This window comes from Micromesistius poutassou (genome assembly GCF_964030765.1).
Source record: "Micromesistius poutassou genome assembly, chromosome: 13".
Classification (NCBI taxonomy): Eukaryota; Metazoa; Chordata; class Actinopteri; order Gadiformes; family Gadidae; genus Micromesistius; species Micromesistius poutassou.
Genome location: NC_140283.1, coordinates 9,697,192 through 9,716,599, shown reverse-complemented (window position 1 = coordinate 9,716,599; position 19,408 = coordinate 9,697,192). Strand labels below are relative to the sequence as shown.

The 19,408-nt window shown below is 43.7% G+C and overlaps 1 protein-coding gene across 1 annotated transcript in view; it reads right to left on the bottom strand.

Moving 5' to 3' along the window:
* The window catches only part of tspan9a (tetraspanin 9a), a 139,101-nt gene that overhangs the window by 58,697 nt on the left and 60,996 nt on the right, over positions 1–19,408 (bottom strand). The gene's annotated exons all lie outside the window — the stretch shown is intronic.

The window sequence follows — 19,408 nt, the reverse complement described above, 5'->3', positions numbered from 1 at the left end:
ATTTGGGCAAATCAGTAATTAAAAGAGATTAAGGAAGGTATATGCACCCTGCCATATGTGCTTATTGGCTAAACCTTTGCCGGTGTATTCACATTGACAAGAGAATTATGCTTTTCAGAAAAGATCAATGGTCAACAGGAGAGTATGTGTGTCTGTGTGTGGATTTGTGTTTGTATATGTGTGTGTGTGTGTGTGTGTTTGTGGATGTGTGTTTGTATGCTTTTGGATGTGTGTGTGTGTGTGTGTGTGTGTGTTTGTGGATGTTTGTTTGTATATACGTGTGTGGATGTGTGTGTGTGTGTGTGTGTGTGTGGATGTGTGTACGTGTGTGTGCGTGTGTGTGTGTGTGCGATGACCTTGCAGTACAGATAATGAAGGCAGCCATAAATATACTGTGTTTCACTCTGTCGTCATGGTGGTTTATTTCTGTTTGTGTATTCTGTCCTTAACATCGGCGCACTATTACCAGAGTGATTACTGCATCTGATGGGGCCCTATGCTGACGACAACGATGATGATGATGATTCACAACTCTGGCGGTGTCATGCTGTTTGCTGCAGCCAGTCGTACCAAGTAAGGAGGGGAGATTAATGGGCAGGGGTTCAGAGTTTGGAATCACAGCACCAATCAAAGGAGTGGAGGAAGATGAGAGGCTAAGACGTCAGCATCATTGGTTGAACTGTCAGTGCCCTAGTCTATGCAGACAGCCTGTTGGCATAGGAGCCGTGGTTCAGCTTATTGATTGTTGGCATGCGATACAACACAAAAGCAAAGGATGGCCTACTTCAGTGAAACATTGAAAACCATACTTTAACTTAGAATAGTTCAGCCCCCTACCACACAAAGTTAACCTATTTCTACTGAACTGGTCTTATAGCAGCTACTTTCCTAACATTGTGGGAAAGGGAAAGTGAAGGTGTGAAGTGACTGCAGACATACTGTGTTAACCGAAGGTCTGGCTTGAAAATGTTGTTGTAAATCACGTTATGCCGCATAGACATGACACACTAACAGGAAAATAAAATCCTAGAACATGGCCCTGACAAGAAAAAAAATCAGCAGAGCAACTACAAAAAATGTGGCAGACAGCAATGAACTCAACACAAATCTAAGTCCTTTTGCCAAGGGCTACATTTTCTGAACTAGAATTGAACAGAGAACCAATGAATGTACCTTTATTCCCATACGAATTATCAAGGATTGGCTTCCCAAAGACAAGTCTTTTAACACAAACAGTTATTTTGCTTTTAATTTGTCCTGTTGAATACTAGTAAAATGATAAATCGTTTTTTTGGTTATGCACAGAAGTTGCAACTGTTAAGCATATTTTATGTAAGATAGCCCACCCAGGTATACATAAAAAGGATGGTAATCCTTATGGTAATCCTTTCAGACAAAAGTATTAATCAGACAAATGTATTATGCAAGCATTCATTTAAAACTAAAACTTCGGAAAAAGTTGTTCGCTTTTCAACAAGCTTTCAAATAACTATCCGACTGAACCGACTTGCAATAAATTCCTCTGATACATATTAATGCCTGCATAGATTCTATGAATTCTCCGGATATCCATTAGACAGTGTTCACGTCCATTCCAAGAAGGCAATGCAAGACAAGGCCGGTCTGCCTGGGATAGGATGTGAGGAACGATGGGATGTTATTCAAACATTCCCTCTGATGTTTGGTAAATCCGGAAGCTTTGCCGCATACGTTGCGGAGGCGACCGACCGAGATTAGAGTTCAAAGGAGACCGAACCCACAGGGACCCACAGATTCACCCCTGGGGCTGTCGACACAATGCTTTTCTAATTGTATTACAAAAGCTAATGTAATGCTGGCTCTCAACACTAAGACCCCAGAGATGGATATTAAGACCAGCGCTGGAGACACATGATATGAAAAATCACAATTTCTCCCTGGGCCAAGTTTCCTGGACGAAGAATATGGTAGGTGGATTTATCAGAGCAATATAAAACGCAGTTAGCCATGCATCAACTCCTGCAATGCAGTTAAAATAGTTTCTTAAATTTTCTTTAATTTGAATACATTTTTGCTGGTGTTACACCGGTTTGCCTTCTGTATACACTAAGAAGACATTTTTCTTTCTTCTTACTGACCTTTCTGAAAGGAATGATGTCTCATTAGGGCATGATATAGACACCAGTGACATGTCTCTGCGAATGTGCTGATGCCAGTGTATGAGTTGTAAGTGAAAATACCATTTTCCGTTTGGCTGGACACTGAAGAAAACGCTAATATATGGATGGAAAACGGCTGACATGAATACAATGTTACAATATTATCTAACGTAGGGGGGTCACAGCCTTAATCTTCAAGTTCTGACGATCTACCCCACTCTCATCTGTCCAGCAGGACGTTTGATGTGGTTAAATGCCTGTTTGACGCTGGTTTTGTAATAGTACTACACACAAATTTGCTGAGGCAGCAGCTAACAGGCAACTTTTACTTTTGAAACCAAATGTAAATGAATGCATATACTGTGTGTACAAGATGTCTGTATTTATGGTGTATATTCTTATTATGGGTTATTATTGTGTGTAGCCACAGAATCAAATAAATCCAGAGTTTTTCTGGTAGCCTATTTGATTTTTAATACATTCCCTTGATTATGGCTCAGGGGATTAAAGCATTCAATCTACTGTACAAGGGAAAAGCGCAGTGGAATTGTGCGCGAGTGTGTGAATTTTGCTGAATAACACACACTAAAACATTGTACCATGGATAAAATATGTTTTAGTCAGCCACATGTTGTTATGCCATATGCAGCATGAAACGCATACACCATGGGCGGTTAAACATATTCATACTTCAAAGAAGTAGCACAACATGTGCTTCATAAAATGTTCATTCCACAGTACATCCAGCATACATTTCTCTGTAGCTGACTTTGGGAACAGCAGTCATAAAGTGCATGAAGGGCATATGATTTGAATTTAGTACAAGACCTATTTGATCTACAGATTTGGTCTTTATTATATGTATTATATATATTATGTATGTTATTTATATTGAGCTCAGCATGTTATGTGTGACACATATGTGTTATGTGTAATTAATCTCATTAATTTTACATACTGTGGTTATTTACTGGCATGGCAACAAAGGAGAGTGTTTTATTGTCCAAACTAACCAAACAAACAAAAAGTTTGACATTCCAAAAAACGTACTGACCCCAACCAAATTAAAGTCAAACATCAACAGGCTATTTATACATCCATCTTGCCCTTTAGGATGTTAAGGAAAGATAATGGCCTGACTGCACTGCTTTTCTCTGGTATTTCTTGGTCATTTGCAGCAACACAAAAGTCAATAAATGTGTCTGGAAAGGGTGTTAATTAGGAAATCATCAGTGAAAGTTCCTGTGATACGCTAATGGGTCTGTGGGTAATGAGTCGGCTTCAGAATATGGCATTAAATGTTCTCTTCAAGGAGAATAACAGTCTGGAGATGAAATCATCATAACTGTCCTCTGCCATGACCTGGCTTTACTAAAACATCTGTAAAAAACAAATAAGTTAAAATTACTTCAAATAACAGCTTTGTTCAAAGCGCATTTAGCTTGAGTTTTCCCCTTGCTAGGCATGTAAGCAATAGCATTAGCATTTTGGTATCAGTAGCCCAAATCAGTAGCAGCCTCATGCATATGATGTCAGACCGCGTAGCGGCACTTTGGTGCTACTGCTACAGATGTGAGCTAATGCTACAAAAGTGCAACTACATTGTTCACATTCATGTGTCAAGGATGTTTCAGTGAAGCCAGAAGAGACGATGTGTTCTGGTATTTTCCCTAAAGATTTGAGGAGGATTCCACAATTTACGAGCTGTAAACTAAAAACCACAATTGGGGGTTACTGAATTAGTGGTGAGTCTAAATGCATGGTGATGTTTTACACCTCCCTCCCCCACACCACCCCCCAAATCATTACAATGCCGTTGTATTGCTTCAACTCAAAAGGAAGGAAAATAGAAGTGGAAAAAAAACACCCTTTGCCAGGGAAGGAACAGCTGTTGAGAACAGGAGACACATGTTTGTGGCTCTTGTCAGGTTTTGAGTGAAAAAGCAGCAGCCATGTCGGATCACTTAGACCACACACACACACACACACACACACACACACACACACACCCCCCCACACACACACACACACACACACACACACACACACACACACACACACACACACACACACACACACACACACACACACACACACACACACACACACACACACACACACACACAGAAACACCGTAAAACCCCCCAAAGCTTCTCAAAGTCTTACATGGCGGCCCTGATCTAAACTCCAGTCCTACAGGCACGTCCATCACAGCGGCAGCAGTTGGGCAAGGGTAGACAGATGTCAACGTTGTACAGGAATAACAAATAAACTCCTGACTACTAGATTCTGTAAGGGCAATCAGATAAAGATAAATTAATACATGGAAATAAACAAAATAAACTGGAAATGGCTTACAAAGTTAAATGGCACAGATAGATAAAGTTGTACGGGGGAAAAACGCAGGCAGCAGGATCACTGGAATGAAGCTGTGAACTATATGCGAGATGAAAGTGTTATGATAATGTTGATCAAAAGAGAAGGAAAAGCTAAATCCCTCAGTGATTGCAATGTCTGAGAGCGCGTGAGTGTGCGAACAAATGGGACGCAGTAATATGAATCTTATACAGTTCAGTGGTAACGGGAGTCAGGCCCTTATTGATTTATTGGATGTGAGTTAATTAAAGCTTGCTGGGAGTCTTTGAAAAGTATGCTGATTCATTTTCTTTGCTATTCCGATTAAGGCTTTAATTTTGAGCAAGATGTATGCTCAATATTCTCAGTGAATGCTCTCATAAAAAGTGTAACACGTTTGCAACAACCAAATGGACACTGACACAGCTATATTTAAATGAACCGTGACAATGAAAACAATGTTTTTTATCCCCTGCAATCAAACTGCTGGACATACTTGAATACAAAAACCTCCTTGTTGTTCTGACTTATGACACAGTAAGTAAATAAGTGACCACCTTGTATACACACGTATTATCAAGAACCTTCCCAAGGATCCTAGCTCGTAAAACCACACATTTATCAGTCACGTCCCACAGAGAAAAGGATCATGAGAACGGTTACGGAAAACAACATCTCTCAGCGTAATAAACAAACAAACCGAAAACAGCCACACATTGGGGAGAGTTTAACTCAGGACTTGTAAGTCTAACATTGAGGCTTTTCAAGGTGAAAAACATGCTGGTTTTTCAAAGCTGCGCCATGAGACAAATACTCCAGGTATATACGGGAACAGAACAACCAGATACACATAGTCACTCTGGATTTGGCACAAGCTTCTCAACCGATAAAAGCGCACTCCCTACAGCACACGTCTCTGCAAATATGCACACCGCAGCAATAATTAGCATGGCGTCCAGTCTGCCATACACAAGTACTTCCTATTCTATAGTTAGTCACGGAGGTTGTGTTCCTGGCACCGAACAACAGCGCGGAAAAGCATGGAGGAGCAGATGTCAGGGATCTGGTGCCCCTGTCAGAAAGGGGGTGAGCGTGGGCGATGGAAAGGATGGAGTTCCTTGGATGGAGCAGCAGTGCCTATGAAGAGCTCTCGACCACAAAGCGAGCCCATGCCAACGTGGGTATGTTTCCATAACCTGCGGATGGACGAACACCAAGCTGCTATTTATGGGGATGTGGGACATAGGGGCTGGCACCACATAACCCGGAGGTGGGACCATTGCTCGGCCCTGTCTGTGTCACCAGGGATACGCTTGTTGAGTGTATTAAGGGCGGCGCCGCGGCGGGGTGGTGAATGTTTTTGCTTGTGTTTCACGAGATGGGTTACCGGGTGCATGTGGGTGGGGTTGGGGTTGGGGTGTAGTGGGTGGGGGCGGGGGGGGTGATGGGGGAGTTATAAATAGATAAGTTTTCATGGCTGTGGCTCGAAGGGGCTGCAGTAAATAGAGCCATGGGAGGTGTGAAGAGGTGGCGTGACGTGACGTTTTGGGGGGGGTGGGGGGTTTGAAGGCGCGGGAGGCCTTCGTGTTCTCCTGTCGGGCGTTGAGCGTGGTCGTCATCACGTGCTCCTTACAGGCTTGTCAGTGGCCACTAACGGCATGCCATCGTCGGCGTGGCGCTATCAACGCCGACGCGGCGATCAAAGCGAGCGGTGACTCTGAAGAGAAACAAATCAGAAAATCAGTGCGGTGATCTCTCTTGTCAGAATGGGGTGGTGGTGGGGGGACGTCATTGATAGGCCTCCGTGGCTGAGAGGAGCAGTCGCCGCCTAGCGTCACCCATGTCATCGCAGCGTGACATCTGTGTTACAGAGAGAGGGGGGGGGGGGGGGGGCTCACACAGCAGGAAACACAGCGCAGACACACTACCTCTACATATCCGCTGACACAGAGGTCAGGTGGGATGCATCATTAATATTTAATTTGGCTGTTTTGCAGAGACGCAAACAAAAGGGGAGTATAGCGGGCCCTCGCCTGCTCGGCGCTGCTGCAACGGTTCACAGGGAGACGGAGAGGTGAGGAGAGGGAGAGGTGAGGAGGTGGGAGAGGAAGAGGGAGGGAGAGGGAGAGGTGAGGAGGCGGGAGAGGGAGAGGTGAGGAGGTGGGAGAGGAAGAGGGAGGGAGAGGGAGAGGTGAGGAGGTGGGAGAGGAAGAGGGAGGGAGAGGGAGAGGTGAGGAGGCGGGAGAGACACAAAGGCATTAATAAAGGAAGAGGAGACAGAGAGCGTAAGAGAGAGAGAGAGAGAGAGAGAGAGAGAGAGAGAGAGATGGAGAGAGAGAGAGAGAGAGGGAGAGGGAGAGAGATAGAGGGAGAGGGAGAGGGAGAGAGAGAGAGAGAGAGAGAGAGAGAGAGATGGAGATGGAGAGAGAGAGCAGTGGGTACAGCAGCAGTGAATATGCAACCATCCATCTACAGCGCCCGCTCTATTCATGCTCCGCTCAGTGCTATCGCTCCTGGCTGTGGATTCAGAAGGCAAGGATGGATTAAAGGTATCGTACGGAGCCCGATGAGCTTTAGCGTCGCGCGCAACACAAAGACCACTCATCTCTCTCCTGCAGAATCCTGGATTTCTTTTTCTTCTTTTTTCTGTTTACCTCAAGGTCATCAAACAGCGCATAAGCATAATCTGTCTCTTTTTTTTGCATAAACTGAATGCGCACATATGTGTGTGCACACACACACACACACACACACACACACTCCTTTAATGTGTCCACACTTCTTTAATGGGAGGAGGGGAGAAAAAACACAAGAGAAAAAAAGTATGTCGGCTGCTCAAGGATGGAGCTGCGAGGTGAGTGGGCAGAAAGGGAAAGTCAAGAGAAAGAAGTTAGCTGTGGCAACAAACAACAGTGGTCAACAGTGGAAGAAAGGATTAGAAAATGTGTGTCTTCTCCCCTCGGCAGAGCTTCTCGCTCAGTATCAGGGAGGAAAAAACCACAGGAGGAGAGACGAAGACACACTCTGACCCCTTCTCCCCCCTCTCCTCCCTTGGATCGAGAAGCGCCCCCCCCCCCCACCCTAATATGGTGTTGGCACGCCCTGGGCAGCCCCCTTGAGCTCGCCGGCCGTGCGAGCGGGCCCATGTCGTTTCTCTCCCCTTTTGGCAACGGACGACCCTGCTTATTATCCCGGCCCTCCATGAGGAGTGGCTCTGCCCTTCCACCACTACTCCCCCCCCCCCCCCCTTAGACTAGAGGCAAGCAGCCCCCCAGCACCTGCCCCCGCAGGTCCCTGGCAGGCCGGCGCCGCAGCAGAGCGGGCCGATTGTCCCTCCTGTGTACTCTAGCGTACATCCCACTGCAACCAGATGGCAGAAGGCGGAGGAGGTGGGGAGAGGACGGTGCAGAACAAGAGAGAATTTGGAGAAAAAACACAAGGAGGAGAAAATGGTGGAGATGGAGGAGACATACGGAGGAGGCAGACTGGCCGGAATCCCTGAATCCCTGTCACTCCGGATTAGAAGAAATGCCCCCGGTGGTGGAGTATTAAGGCCCTCCTCCGGAGGAGCAGATGTCACACCAAAAGAGGATGATTTCAGATATATGGATCAAATACATAACTGCATATTTTAGCCACTGCTGTGTTTACAATGGATGAAGCATTTTCTCATCAATGATTGCATATTCTCATACCAGGTATGGAGGGGCAAATCACAAATTGATGATAAAAGGAAACTGGTGACACTTTACGATAAGGGTACATTAATTAAACATGAATTGAGGTATAACTATACTAATGGGTATAACTATATAACATGAGCACAGGGTGAAGGGCATGGGTTAGGGTTAACCCTAACCCGATGGAACTAGAAAATGCATTTCCTGCAGAAAATGCGGTGAGTGCTGTAGTGCAAAGCGAGGTTGAAAATATGTTTTAGTAAAGCCACATAGTTAAAGACGTAAAGAAATGTTAAATGGCTTACATCAAGTGAAGGGATTTGAACAGAGTCTAAATGGAGTAAACAATGTAAACATGCATACCATTTAAAAAATGTAGAATGGTTGGAAGTGTGAAGTGCATTTTTTTATTGTCTGGATCTTGTTTGGTTAGTCTCTCTCTCTCTCTCTCTCTCGCTCTCTCTTCTTTTTTAAACGCCATTAACAATGCAGGAATGCATTGATTCGGTCGTGTCTTCATTTAGTCCCCAAAACCAATCTCAATGAATAAAAGCGCGCTGAGGAAGAAAACGCAATGAAAAGTGTTTTTCATTGCGTTTTTTTGTGTGTTATTTTTTTTCATTTGAGATAAAATATAGAATAGCTGAGCTGTTCTGTTGGCAATTTCCAGCCCAACTATACACAAAAAACTGCCAAATCAACCAAAAGAAATGCCCAAAACGTATATTGCAAGAAATCTGATAAATCATATACTTCTGCAATGGCAAATGCACGAATACTAGGGATGGGCGATTAATCGAATTTTGATCGCGATTTAGATTTCAGAGTGAAACGATCACCAAACTAATATAATCGAGTTGAAACGATTTAATTTTTTTTTATTATTATTATTTTTTTTATAGAAATTGCAGAACAGCTGGATTCATGTCTGGACTTTATTTTCTATTTGACCATTTTGTGTATATTTTTAAGGGGAAATTTCGAAGTTCTCATTTACAAAGTGTTTTTTTTTTTGGAGAGCAAATTATGAATAAATGCATCATAAATGCATAAATGCGTTTTCAAACTCAAAAATAATCGTTTGAATAATCGAGATTTCAATATTGACCAAAATAATCGTGATTATGATTTTTTCCATAATCGAGCAGCCCTAACGAATACACACCTAACGCAACCTGATTATTAGGCTAACTATGAGGTTATGTACAAGGAACCTCTTATCTATCTCTCATACACAAACCTCACAAGGTCAAAACCAAAGGTTTGAGTGACAGGTCTGATGGCCCTCCCCCTTGCCCCTAATTACAGGCAAGCATTGTTTTTAGCATTTAGCTTCTACCGGCAGTACACCCGGATATGTAGCAAGCACCTAGCCTCTAGCCATATAAACGTGGGTCCCCACAGACAAACGCCCGATATATAACAATCATATTTCTAATTTATTAAAAATGTTAGCACTACTAACATGAAATAACCGTTTAAGCTTGGCATGGTATTTCTAGGTTAAATATTGGCGTTGTTTAGGTCCTGCGACGTCTGCAATGGTTAGCTTTCATAGCCACCTCGGGCTATTGGCCTCCAGCCTCACCGCCCAATCTGGCAACACTGCCTGAACGTCCTCACCGCCCAATCTGGCAACACTGCCTGAACGTCGTCCTCGCGCTCGACGTAACTCAATCAGACCAACTGGAAATATACGAAGCGGGCAGGAAAGTTGAAACGTAAACTGTGATTCTGAAAAAAAGTATAAATGATACTGAAATTCTGTTTTCATTATTGAAGATACAAGTGTGTTGATTTGTTAAACCTTTGAACGAAGGTTAATGATAAAAAATTGACCAAGTTACGGAGTCTGACGGAGTTGAATGGTCAGAGAATGGGCAGACGGCTTCGTCGTCCTCCCATTGACTTCTATTGTAAAAAAAAAAAAATTAAAAGTAGAATATCTTAAAAAGTATAAAATATTTTAAACATCTGAATAGAAGCACCTAATTACAAGCTAATCTGAACATTTAAAAATGGGAATGGAGTATCTAGGTGAAAAATTGAGGAAGGAGATAGGTCCCAAAGTTTGTAGAGAATAATAAAGTAGAAAGAAAGAATAAAACTTAAGAAGAACAATAGTTGAGCGCTGCATGCAGCACTCACCTAATAATGAATACATTAATACCAAAGTTAACATGAACACTCTTACTGTAGTTGACATGAACACAATTAGTACATGATTGCGGCAACATTATTTAATTGTTAATTAACTAATTGTTACGGACCCTCTTTATTTTATTTAGTTTGTATATGCACTTTAGCACTTCCCTGCTAGTACTATTATGTGTTATGGATTATTTTCTAACTTTCACCTGCTTCCAGCTGCTGATTGGCAATCATGGCCTACACCTGGTGGTGTAGGCTATTTAAGCAGACCAGGTCCAGGTGGAAGCTCTCTCTCACACAAGGATCGGTGGTTGGGCTGATGCCTTGCCACCTCTTCTCTTTTGTTTTGTCTCCTGCGTGAGACCTATGATTGTCCGGCCTTTGGCCATTTAAGTCACATTTTGACTTCATGCTGGAATCTGATTAAACCCCCACTTCAGTAATTCTCGTGTCCATCAATTCATTGTTGCTCCTAGACAATGGGCCGTAACACTAAGGGCCCTTACATAGTCAACGCGAGCAACGCGCGTAAGCGACGCGAGTGACGCGAGTAACGCGCTTCCTTTCATAGTCTACACAGCATACGCAAACGTCGCGGGCAATGCATGACATGCAATACACCGCTCACGCCACTCGCGATACTATGCGACAACGCATAGTATTGCATGGATCGGCGCGTCGCGTATCAAAAATTTGGACGACACGTTTTGCTACGCATCGCCGCATAATGGCGGCCGAAGCGTAGCGATGCGTAGCCTTGTGGACGCGTATGCGTACCGATGCGTTGACTATGTAAGGGCCCTAATAGTATTAATGCATATTACTTCATTAACAAGTGTTTATAAAGGGATAATTAGTTATCCCTTAAAGTGTTTCCAAAAAACTTTTATTGTAGCTTATTGGAGAAGCAAAGGCAAGGAAATTGCATGTGACACTTGGTAGCCTGGTTTTTCTTGGAAATTAAGGAGAATCCCAGTGATTAACTCCAGATCATCATAATCATCTAAGAGAACTGAGTGTGCCATGGAAAAACCTCTTTGAAATATTATAGCCTCCTAAAATTCCTAATCTGTAGGGGTCCCAAAACACATTAACCACAGTCAACAAGTATGTGCATCTGATAAACAAAACAATAATTCTATCATGACTCAAATTGAGGCATGTCTATGTTTGAGGGGAGCAGATGATATTCTGATGTGCATACACAACAACAAACCCTTTGAAGCTAATAGCTTCATGGTGGCCATCATGTTTAAATTAGAAGCATTCAACAAGCCAGATTTGTTTACAAACTTGTATCAAGTAAAAACATCAGACGCAGACACACACAGACACACAGATTTTGGACTCTGCTGCAATCTATAATATATATATGCACATTGCATATTTGCCCCACTTCAAATAATCTTAATTACAGTCTGCAGACATGTATACCCGATAGACCCAGAGTTTGATGGAGTTTATCAACTCCATCCTGTCATAACTAACTTAAACTCAAGCTACAAATGCTCCCTATTCTGCGAGTTTGCCTTTGAGGATTTGTGTTTATAAATTTCCTGCCTACTCTGTATATGCATTACACACCATTTTGACAGAATGCTACTAGAACATATTTGCCTGGTCAGGTATTTTCTTTAATTAATATATATATTAGGGCTGGGCAAGTGAACACGTTAATTACGTGTTAACGCAATCTTAACACAATCTTATTTTAACACGATTAATACAAATTGACGCATTAACGCACACTCTTTTTTTTTCACTTTGATTTTGAAAGGTTTTGCCCACAGAATTCATAACATTCAAAACATTCATATCAGAAATCATTTTTGTTTTTAGTTCCACTTACTTTACATTAAATAACACTTGCAGCAAGTGACTGCCTGTTTACAATTCCCAAATCTGTGGTGATTTGAATTTAACTACATGTTTAGTAACTGTTGGTTTACAATTGTACTAACTAACTGCCTGTTTACAATTCTCAAATCTGTGGTGTTCCGTAAGTTTCATATTCAACCCACACTGAGTGAGTCAATAAAACTCCCTCAAGATCACTTGGTCTAGTTTTTGCTTATTAAGTACATTTGGTATGAATGATAATGTCTCATTCCATTTGATAATCTCAATTGGAGTGGATTTAAAATATAATCTTAAAAGTGTGATCAATCGCGAGTTAACTCACCAATACTATACGATTAATTGCCCAGCCCTAATATATATATATATATAGGTCATTAACATAAATCTTGTCTCACACAAATGGAGTACAGTAAAGACCAACAATGTATTGCAAGATGCATTTTGTATGAACATAACATGATATGAACATGTTATTCTGTTTTTTACTCAATCAACTCAAACTCAGTCAATTACTCTGAAAAGCACAAGGTCTCCTTCAAAACGATTTAAGACCAGAAAATAAGAATTCCTGACATAAATCTGTGGCAATAGCCAGATAACAACATGTGCTACTTCACAATGTAACCTGGAATTCAATCATTGTCATTGAGAATGTGAGTAAGGAATCAACATGAATAAGTATCTAATGTCATGGAAACCAATGTGCTGGTTCTTAGCAGACCAACACACACACACACACACGCACGCACGCACGCACGCACGCACGCACGCACGCACGCACACACACACAGACACGGGTGTGTGGTTGGGATGTAATGCAGGCTTTGAAGCACTGCGGGAATGTTATTGCGATCATGTAGGGCTACACAAATAAAGCAATTTCTAAAAAATGGATTTATACCGTGGTACGTACACAAGACCTCCTCTGCTCAGGTGAGGATGATACTCTGCAGCTGTTCCTGACAGCTATGTGACCCCCATATTAAGAGGCCATCTCTCTCTCATCCCACCATGAGTGGGCATGAAGAGGGCAGCTTTGATCTGTACTCGCATCATGGAAGAAATGAGATCCAGGTCTACAACACAGCCTCCATGCCTGCGCGGCACAAACACTTGCATCAACGCATCAATGCAATCGCATCAACGCAAACGCTCTGTCACCCAGGGTCCACATCAATAAGTGTCTTTTAATGCAGATATTTCTCTCTCTCTCTCGCTCTCTCGCTCTCTCTCTCTCTCTCTCTCTCTCTCTCTCTCTCTCTCTCTCTCTCTCTCTCTCTCTCTCCTCCGCTGTTTTCGATTTAGAAAATGACCTTCAAAAGAATATCTTGCAGTAATGATTTTCCACCACGCACAACGTTTGAGCATTCAGAACAAACCGCAGAACACCACTGACACCGTGATGCGGCATTGGCAGAGCATACTTTTCAGCTTCTCAGTAAATACTGGCCTGACCTGTCAGCATCTTGACTGTTTTGACTTTTGGATCTCATTTATTTTAAATAATTATCAGCGATCAATAATAATGTGTGTTCTTTTGTATGGTGTGTGTGTTGTGTGTGTGTGTGTGGCTGGTGCGTGAGCATGTGGAGTGTGAGTGTGAGCGTGAGTGTGCGTGTGGGCCGCGTGTCTGTGGGTATAAATAATCTTTGGCTATGTCCTTCTGTATCCGTGTGTGTGTCCTTCCGTCTCTATGTATCTGTGTCTGTGTGTGTGAGTGTGAGTGTGTGTGTCTGTGTGTGGTAGGAGCCGGGGTGTAAGATGCCGGAATCTGAAGGAGCTAGGTCAGTCGTTCCCGATCGGAATCATCCCGGGTTTATTTTCCCCAGTAAAGAGTGCCCCTGGCTCCGTCCAGTCTCAGAATGTTGTATTCCTGCTGCATCACAGGTGGAGTAGGACGGGTAGGGGGGGGGGGGGGGGGCGGGAGCAACTGCCCAGAATGTCTAAACAGAGGAAAACACACATTCGAGGAACAGGAGGGGGGGGGGGGGGGCATTATAATGACCACCCAGCACTCGCACGGCAACGCTGTGCCGTCCGTCTGAGCCTGAGAGAGAGAGCTACACAATGCATGTTTTGTCCACACAACGGAGGATCTTTTAACGCTAGCACAGAACGCGGAATGCAGCGGTCGGCGGCGGTCATGTGAGGATTTGGCCCGAGGTTGCTTTGCACTCGTTTTTTTATTCATACGATGCAGCATGAACAACCTATAAGTCAGGACAGGCGCCCGCATCGAAACGTACCGCCGTCAAGGTTTCCCCGTGGCTGTTGCTCGAGCTGCGGTGGAAGGCAAAAGGGAAAAGGTCTCCCTGGCCTTTATCTGAAGCTCCTAGGGCTGTATAGAGCGGACAGCGCGCCTTTGCTTTTTGTTTTTTTTTAGGGGTTTCACACCGAAGCCGGCCATTCATATTCAAACGCCCGGCCGTACATTTCGTACTGCAGCATGTAACTCAGGAGAGTCCGCTGCTCAAGGTCACCGCCACACACAGTGAACTGTGAACACAGCCTGGGTTTTGTTTCAACAAGCCCCTTTTTTGTGCGGTTTATTTGCTCCATAAAAAAAACAACGGTAACAAGTAACATCTGCGGTGTCATTATTGTGTCCCCGCCATTTATCCACTTGTTCCCAACCGCCACGGTAAAACTTTTTCTGTGTTTACAGAGAGTCTGCAGTTTTTTTCACACATTCATAACATGTCACTGCGAATAAGCAAATCCAAACAGGTTCACGTGCAAAAAGTGGCATTCATGCGTAACACATCTTATACACGTGCACAGATATATACGCACAGGCACACGCGCCTCAATGCCTTGAGTCGAGAAGCGGCTAAGAATAGCAGAGAAGATTCTGGTTGAGTGGCCAGGGTCACATGCTTGCATTAACTTTACTGCAGGATATCTAATATGAATCTGTCCTAGGAGCGCATTCCAGGATCCGCCGCCGCTTTGAAGGTAGAGAATGACATTGGAAGTTTACAGTGTCTGTCTCCGGCCGACAAGCTCATGCCCATTGGGTGTCGACATCTCCGTCAGCTCGGAAATAGAGGTCAGGGGTCAGCCCTAAATTTGGTACACAACTGCTGTGTGGTCTCAGTCTGCAGCACTTCCATGGTGTATTCTGACGGAACAATTGGCACGTCTTTCTTCATCGCTCACACTTTTTCTGCCTAATAGTTTGTAATTCTTTTCTTTGTCCTTACAGATATTTCCAGTGAAAAGCATGAATTATTTTTTCAAGCACCTCGCTAACATTAGGGACTGCTGCTCGTTGTTCAAAAAATGTGCATATGATGACCACAAAAACTAGAAAATTTAACATGACCAAAACTCACATTTTCATCAAGACAACCATGGCAATCACCAAACATGAGCTTATTAATTTTTACTACAATAGTTTACTTTACTTGCAGACAATGCTAGTTTTTCCCTAGCGAAAAACACACCTATTCCATGTGTTATGTGCGATAAGATAATTATCTCACTTGTTTGATGAGATAAGGTGTACTTTAGTCATCCCTGATGGGACATTTTGATGTCCTATCAGACTTACCGGACAGTCATGAGACCTTGAATAGAGATAACAAAAAGTTTCAAAACAAGGAGCGATGAAGAGCCGCGGAACGGTGGCAAAAGTATGCTCGCAGCGCAGGTGATAATGAATGATTGTAGAGTTATCATTATCCCAGATAATTAAACATTGGTATTGAGTGCTCTGGAGTTAATTTGCTCTCAATGTGTACATTGTACAACCGTACACCCAAGTCACACAGGAAGATTTTTTTCACATAGCAGCTCTCTCCTGAGGGCTGTCATAATGTGGCAGGGTGTTGTTCATGTGGGCAGTGAGACTAGAAAATACAGCTTATATTAGACTTCTGCTACAAGACACTCCGGATGAGAGGAGCCTTGAAGGTAGAAATTAAGTTAACTAACCCTTTCACAGCAATGGGATTTGGGAGGCTCTAGAACACACACTATCTTTAACACATTTCTTTAATAAATATAGTTAAAACTTTAGCCTTTGGAGCCGTTCACTACATATAAACAATGGATCATTAAAAAGCATATTTTACAACGACATTAAGCCGTAAATACAAGTGTCTGTTTTTTTATTTGCAAGACATTACAGCGACCGGATTGTCTTGAGGGTGACGGATGGAACATAACCAGCATTTGACGTTTATGATGCATTGCGGTTTGGCCAGCCTTTTCCCTACTTCCTTAACCTGCCAAAACCTATCAATACACTTCCCCCGCCAGCCTATCTGTGCAAAGAAAGAAAAATGCAAGGACTGCGAATGAACCCACCTAAAGGCTCATTATTGGATTCAAGAGCAAAAATCAAGAGGACGACGTTGGTGGTCTTGGGGTGGTCCTGTTAACTTTCCCCAGGGTTTCCCTCTCAGACGACTCTTTCTCTTTCCGTTTTGCCATATGTCGCACTCGATTAAGTGCTTAGATGCCGCGCGGGAGGATTGTTGCATAGGTTTTAGCTGGCCGCCATACCCCCCCCTCCCTGTGATAAGAGAAACCCGAGCTCAGCATACTTCTCTTGCAAGGGCCATAGATAAAGAGAGTGGTGATTACAGTATGGACTACAGTGCCTCTGCCAGGGGCGCCACCCCCCACCTCCTCCCTCTGTTCATTCATCCGTGAGATTCATCCCGGAGCCATGGCTGGGGTCCCATGCCCAAAAGATACTCATTAAAAAGGTTGGCCTGCAGATCTGGGGGCCCTCGCCAGCCCCGCCGCCACGCCAAGGTATCGGCCATGTCGTCAGGGCCATATGCAATCTGACAGACTGTCATATATCACACGGCAGTGTGGCTCTGTGACCTTTTTGGTTTGTTACACATTAAGCCGTCACGGACCCGCAGTGCGTTGTGGCAATAACTAACAGGATTAGTTATTGCTCGCATCATGTGGCGAGAGTTTTCCTCGTTTTCTGATATTTCACTCTCTGTGTGGTTCCGGAGATTATCTGGGGAAATGGTTGGGCTGGTTTGTTTGTGAAAAAAAAAAACGGATTTGGAAGTTCATCAGTACAAGAACCACCTGCCAATAACCTGCCTTTTTCAATTAGTTATTTAATACCCCCCCCCCCAACTACCCACCCTCCACCATTTATCCATCGATTTTCCCGCTGCATCCCTGATAACTGCAACCCCATCAAGCCAAGCAATGTGTGGTCTCAAAAGCCCCTTATTGTCCTGGTGTGGCCCCCAAACACACAGCCGCGTCCTTCCCCCAGAGAAGGGCAGGGTAAATGGGTTGTCACTTGTGATATTCTAAAGTAGCCACCACAGTACTGTCACTTAGTCTTCCCCCATCTCACTGCTTCCCGTCTTGTAACCTCAGCGACCTCCCTCAATATGTATCCACTTAAAGGCCTCCCCCTACTCTACTCTAGCCCATTCAATATGCAGTAGCGTCTCTTTGACAGACAAAGAGGCTTTCCCAGGGCCCCCATGTCTCTGAAGTGCTGCCATTTTCGCCGGCCACCCCGTTTGCTCGCAGCACCTCGCTGGTGGTGGAGTGCTCTCCCCTTGCGTATCGCACATCTGTTTGGCTGCCGGTAGACAGGGGCCTTGTAGCGTAATGACAGGGGTCACTATGGTCGTGACCATGAGGTAAAGGCAAGGTTATACAGATGTGCAGGGCCCTCGCTATCCTGCAGTGTACGATGAGAGCAGTGCTGTGAAAAATAGCGTCGTCACAGGAGCGAGTTAAGGGTACACCTCATTTGACACATTATTGGGGTTGGGAGAGTGTGAGTGAGTGTGTGTGTGTGTGTGTGTGTGTGTGTGTGTGTGTGTGTGTGTGTGTGTGTGTGTGTGTGTATGCTTGCGCTTTGTGTGGATGTATTAGTGTATGCGTGTGTGTGAGCGTAAGCCTGTGTTGTGTGTGGATGTATGAGTGTCTTGTGTGTGTGCATGGTTGAGTTCGGTGTGAATGTATTAGTGCGTTTGTTGTGTGTTTGTGTGTGGGTGTGTATGCTTGTGTTGTGTGTGGATGTATCATAGGCGTTTCACACATGCACCTTAAGTCTGAACACTACTTTGTATAATCCCTGGTGGGCTGTATGTATTAACAGTGAAAGCGGCCACGTTGCAGACGTGTTGATTGGCGATTCTATTCTGCAACTGGCACAAAACTCTTCACACCTGTATTTTGCGTTGCAACTTGTATCCGCTTTCCATGCTTCCGTTAAAATTGCAGTGATAAATGTAAATGTAATAAATGCAGTGTCGATATCACCGTAAAAAGTTTCAGCATTACGGAGTTGGAACCCCCCCGCCATTTTTAATGCGTTGTGAACAAAGCACTCCAACTTCTCCAACTTCTTCAACGTTCTGCCTCCTATACGCGCTACCCAGGCGTGACCCCTGGCATAAAGTAAACACTCAGATACGGCTTCTGTTGTGTGTTGCATGTGTGAAAGGGCAACTCCTGATAATCTCCAGACCTGGTTCTCTGGAGTTCATCCACAAGCGTGTGTGCATGTGCGTGTGTGTGTGTATGTGTGTGTGTGTGTATGATTGCGTTGTGTGTGGATATGTTAGTGTGTGTATGTGTGTGTATCTGTGTCTGTATATGCTTGTTTTGTGTGTGTGTATGCTTGTTTTGTGTGTGTGTGTGTGTGTGTGTGTATGTGTGTGTGTTTATCTGTGTCTGTGTATGATTGTGATGTGTGTGTGCTTGTTTGGGGGGGGGGGGAGATAGCAGAATTGGGAATTGGCAATCCCAAATCCCAGCGAGGAGGCGGAAAGACAGGGGAGGATAATTTGTCAAACACCATCAAACACTGTAGTTGTTCACCAGTTATGTGAACCACCAATACATGGTTGGCTGGAATTGGTCAACAACTGTCTACTGAGCTATACTGAGCTAAGGCTATACTTTTAGTGTATTAAAACAATAATGTTTACAACATAACATAACTGAAAACAGTAGGCTTAAAAGGATGCTTCTTACTGGTTTTCTCTATCTCTGTCATTAGCACTGAAAATAATAATATACACATATATTTACATATATATATATATTATAATAGCAAAAACCTTTACGTATTTGTGTAATGTTTGTTTATTTCTTGCTTTTCTTCACTGCAGACCCACTGCCAATACAGTGCACTCTGTGTTTTTGGCTTGGTCGTCCTCATTTATAATCTCTAACATCCAGGGCAGATCTTCCCCTGTGACTAGCGATCTCCCCCATCTG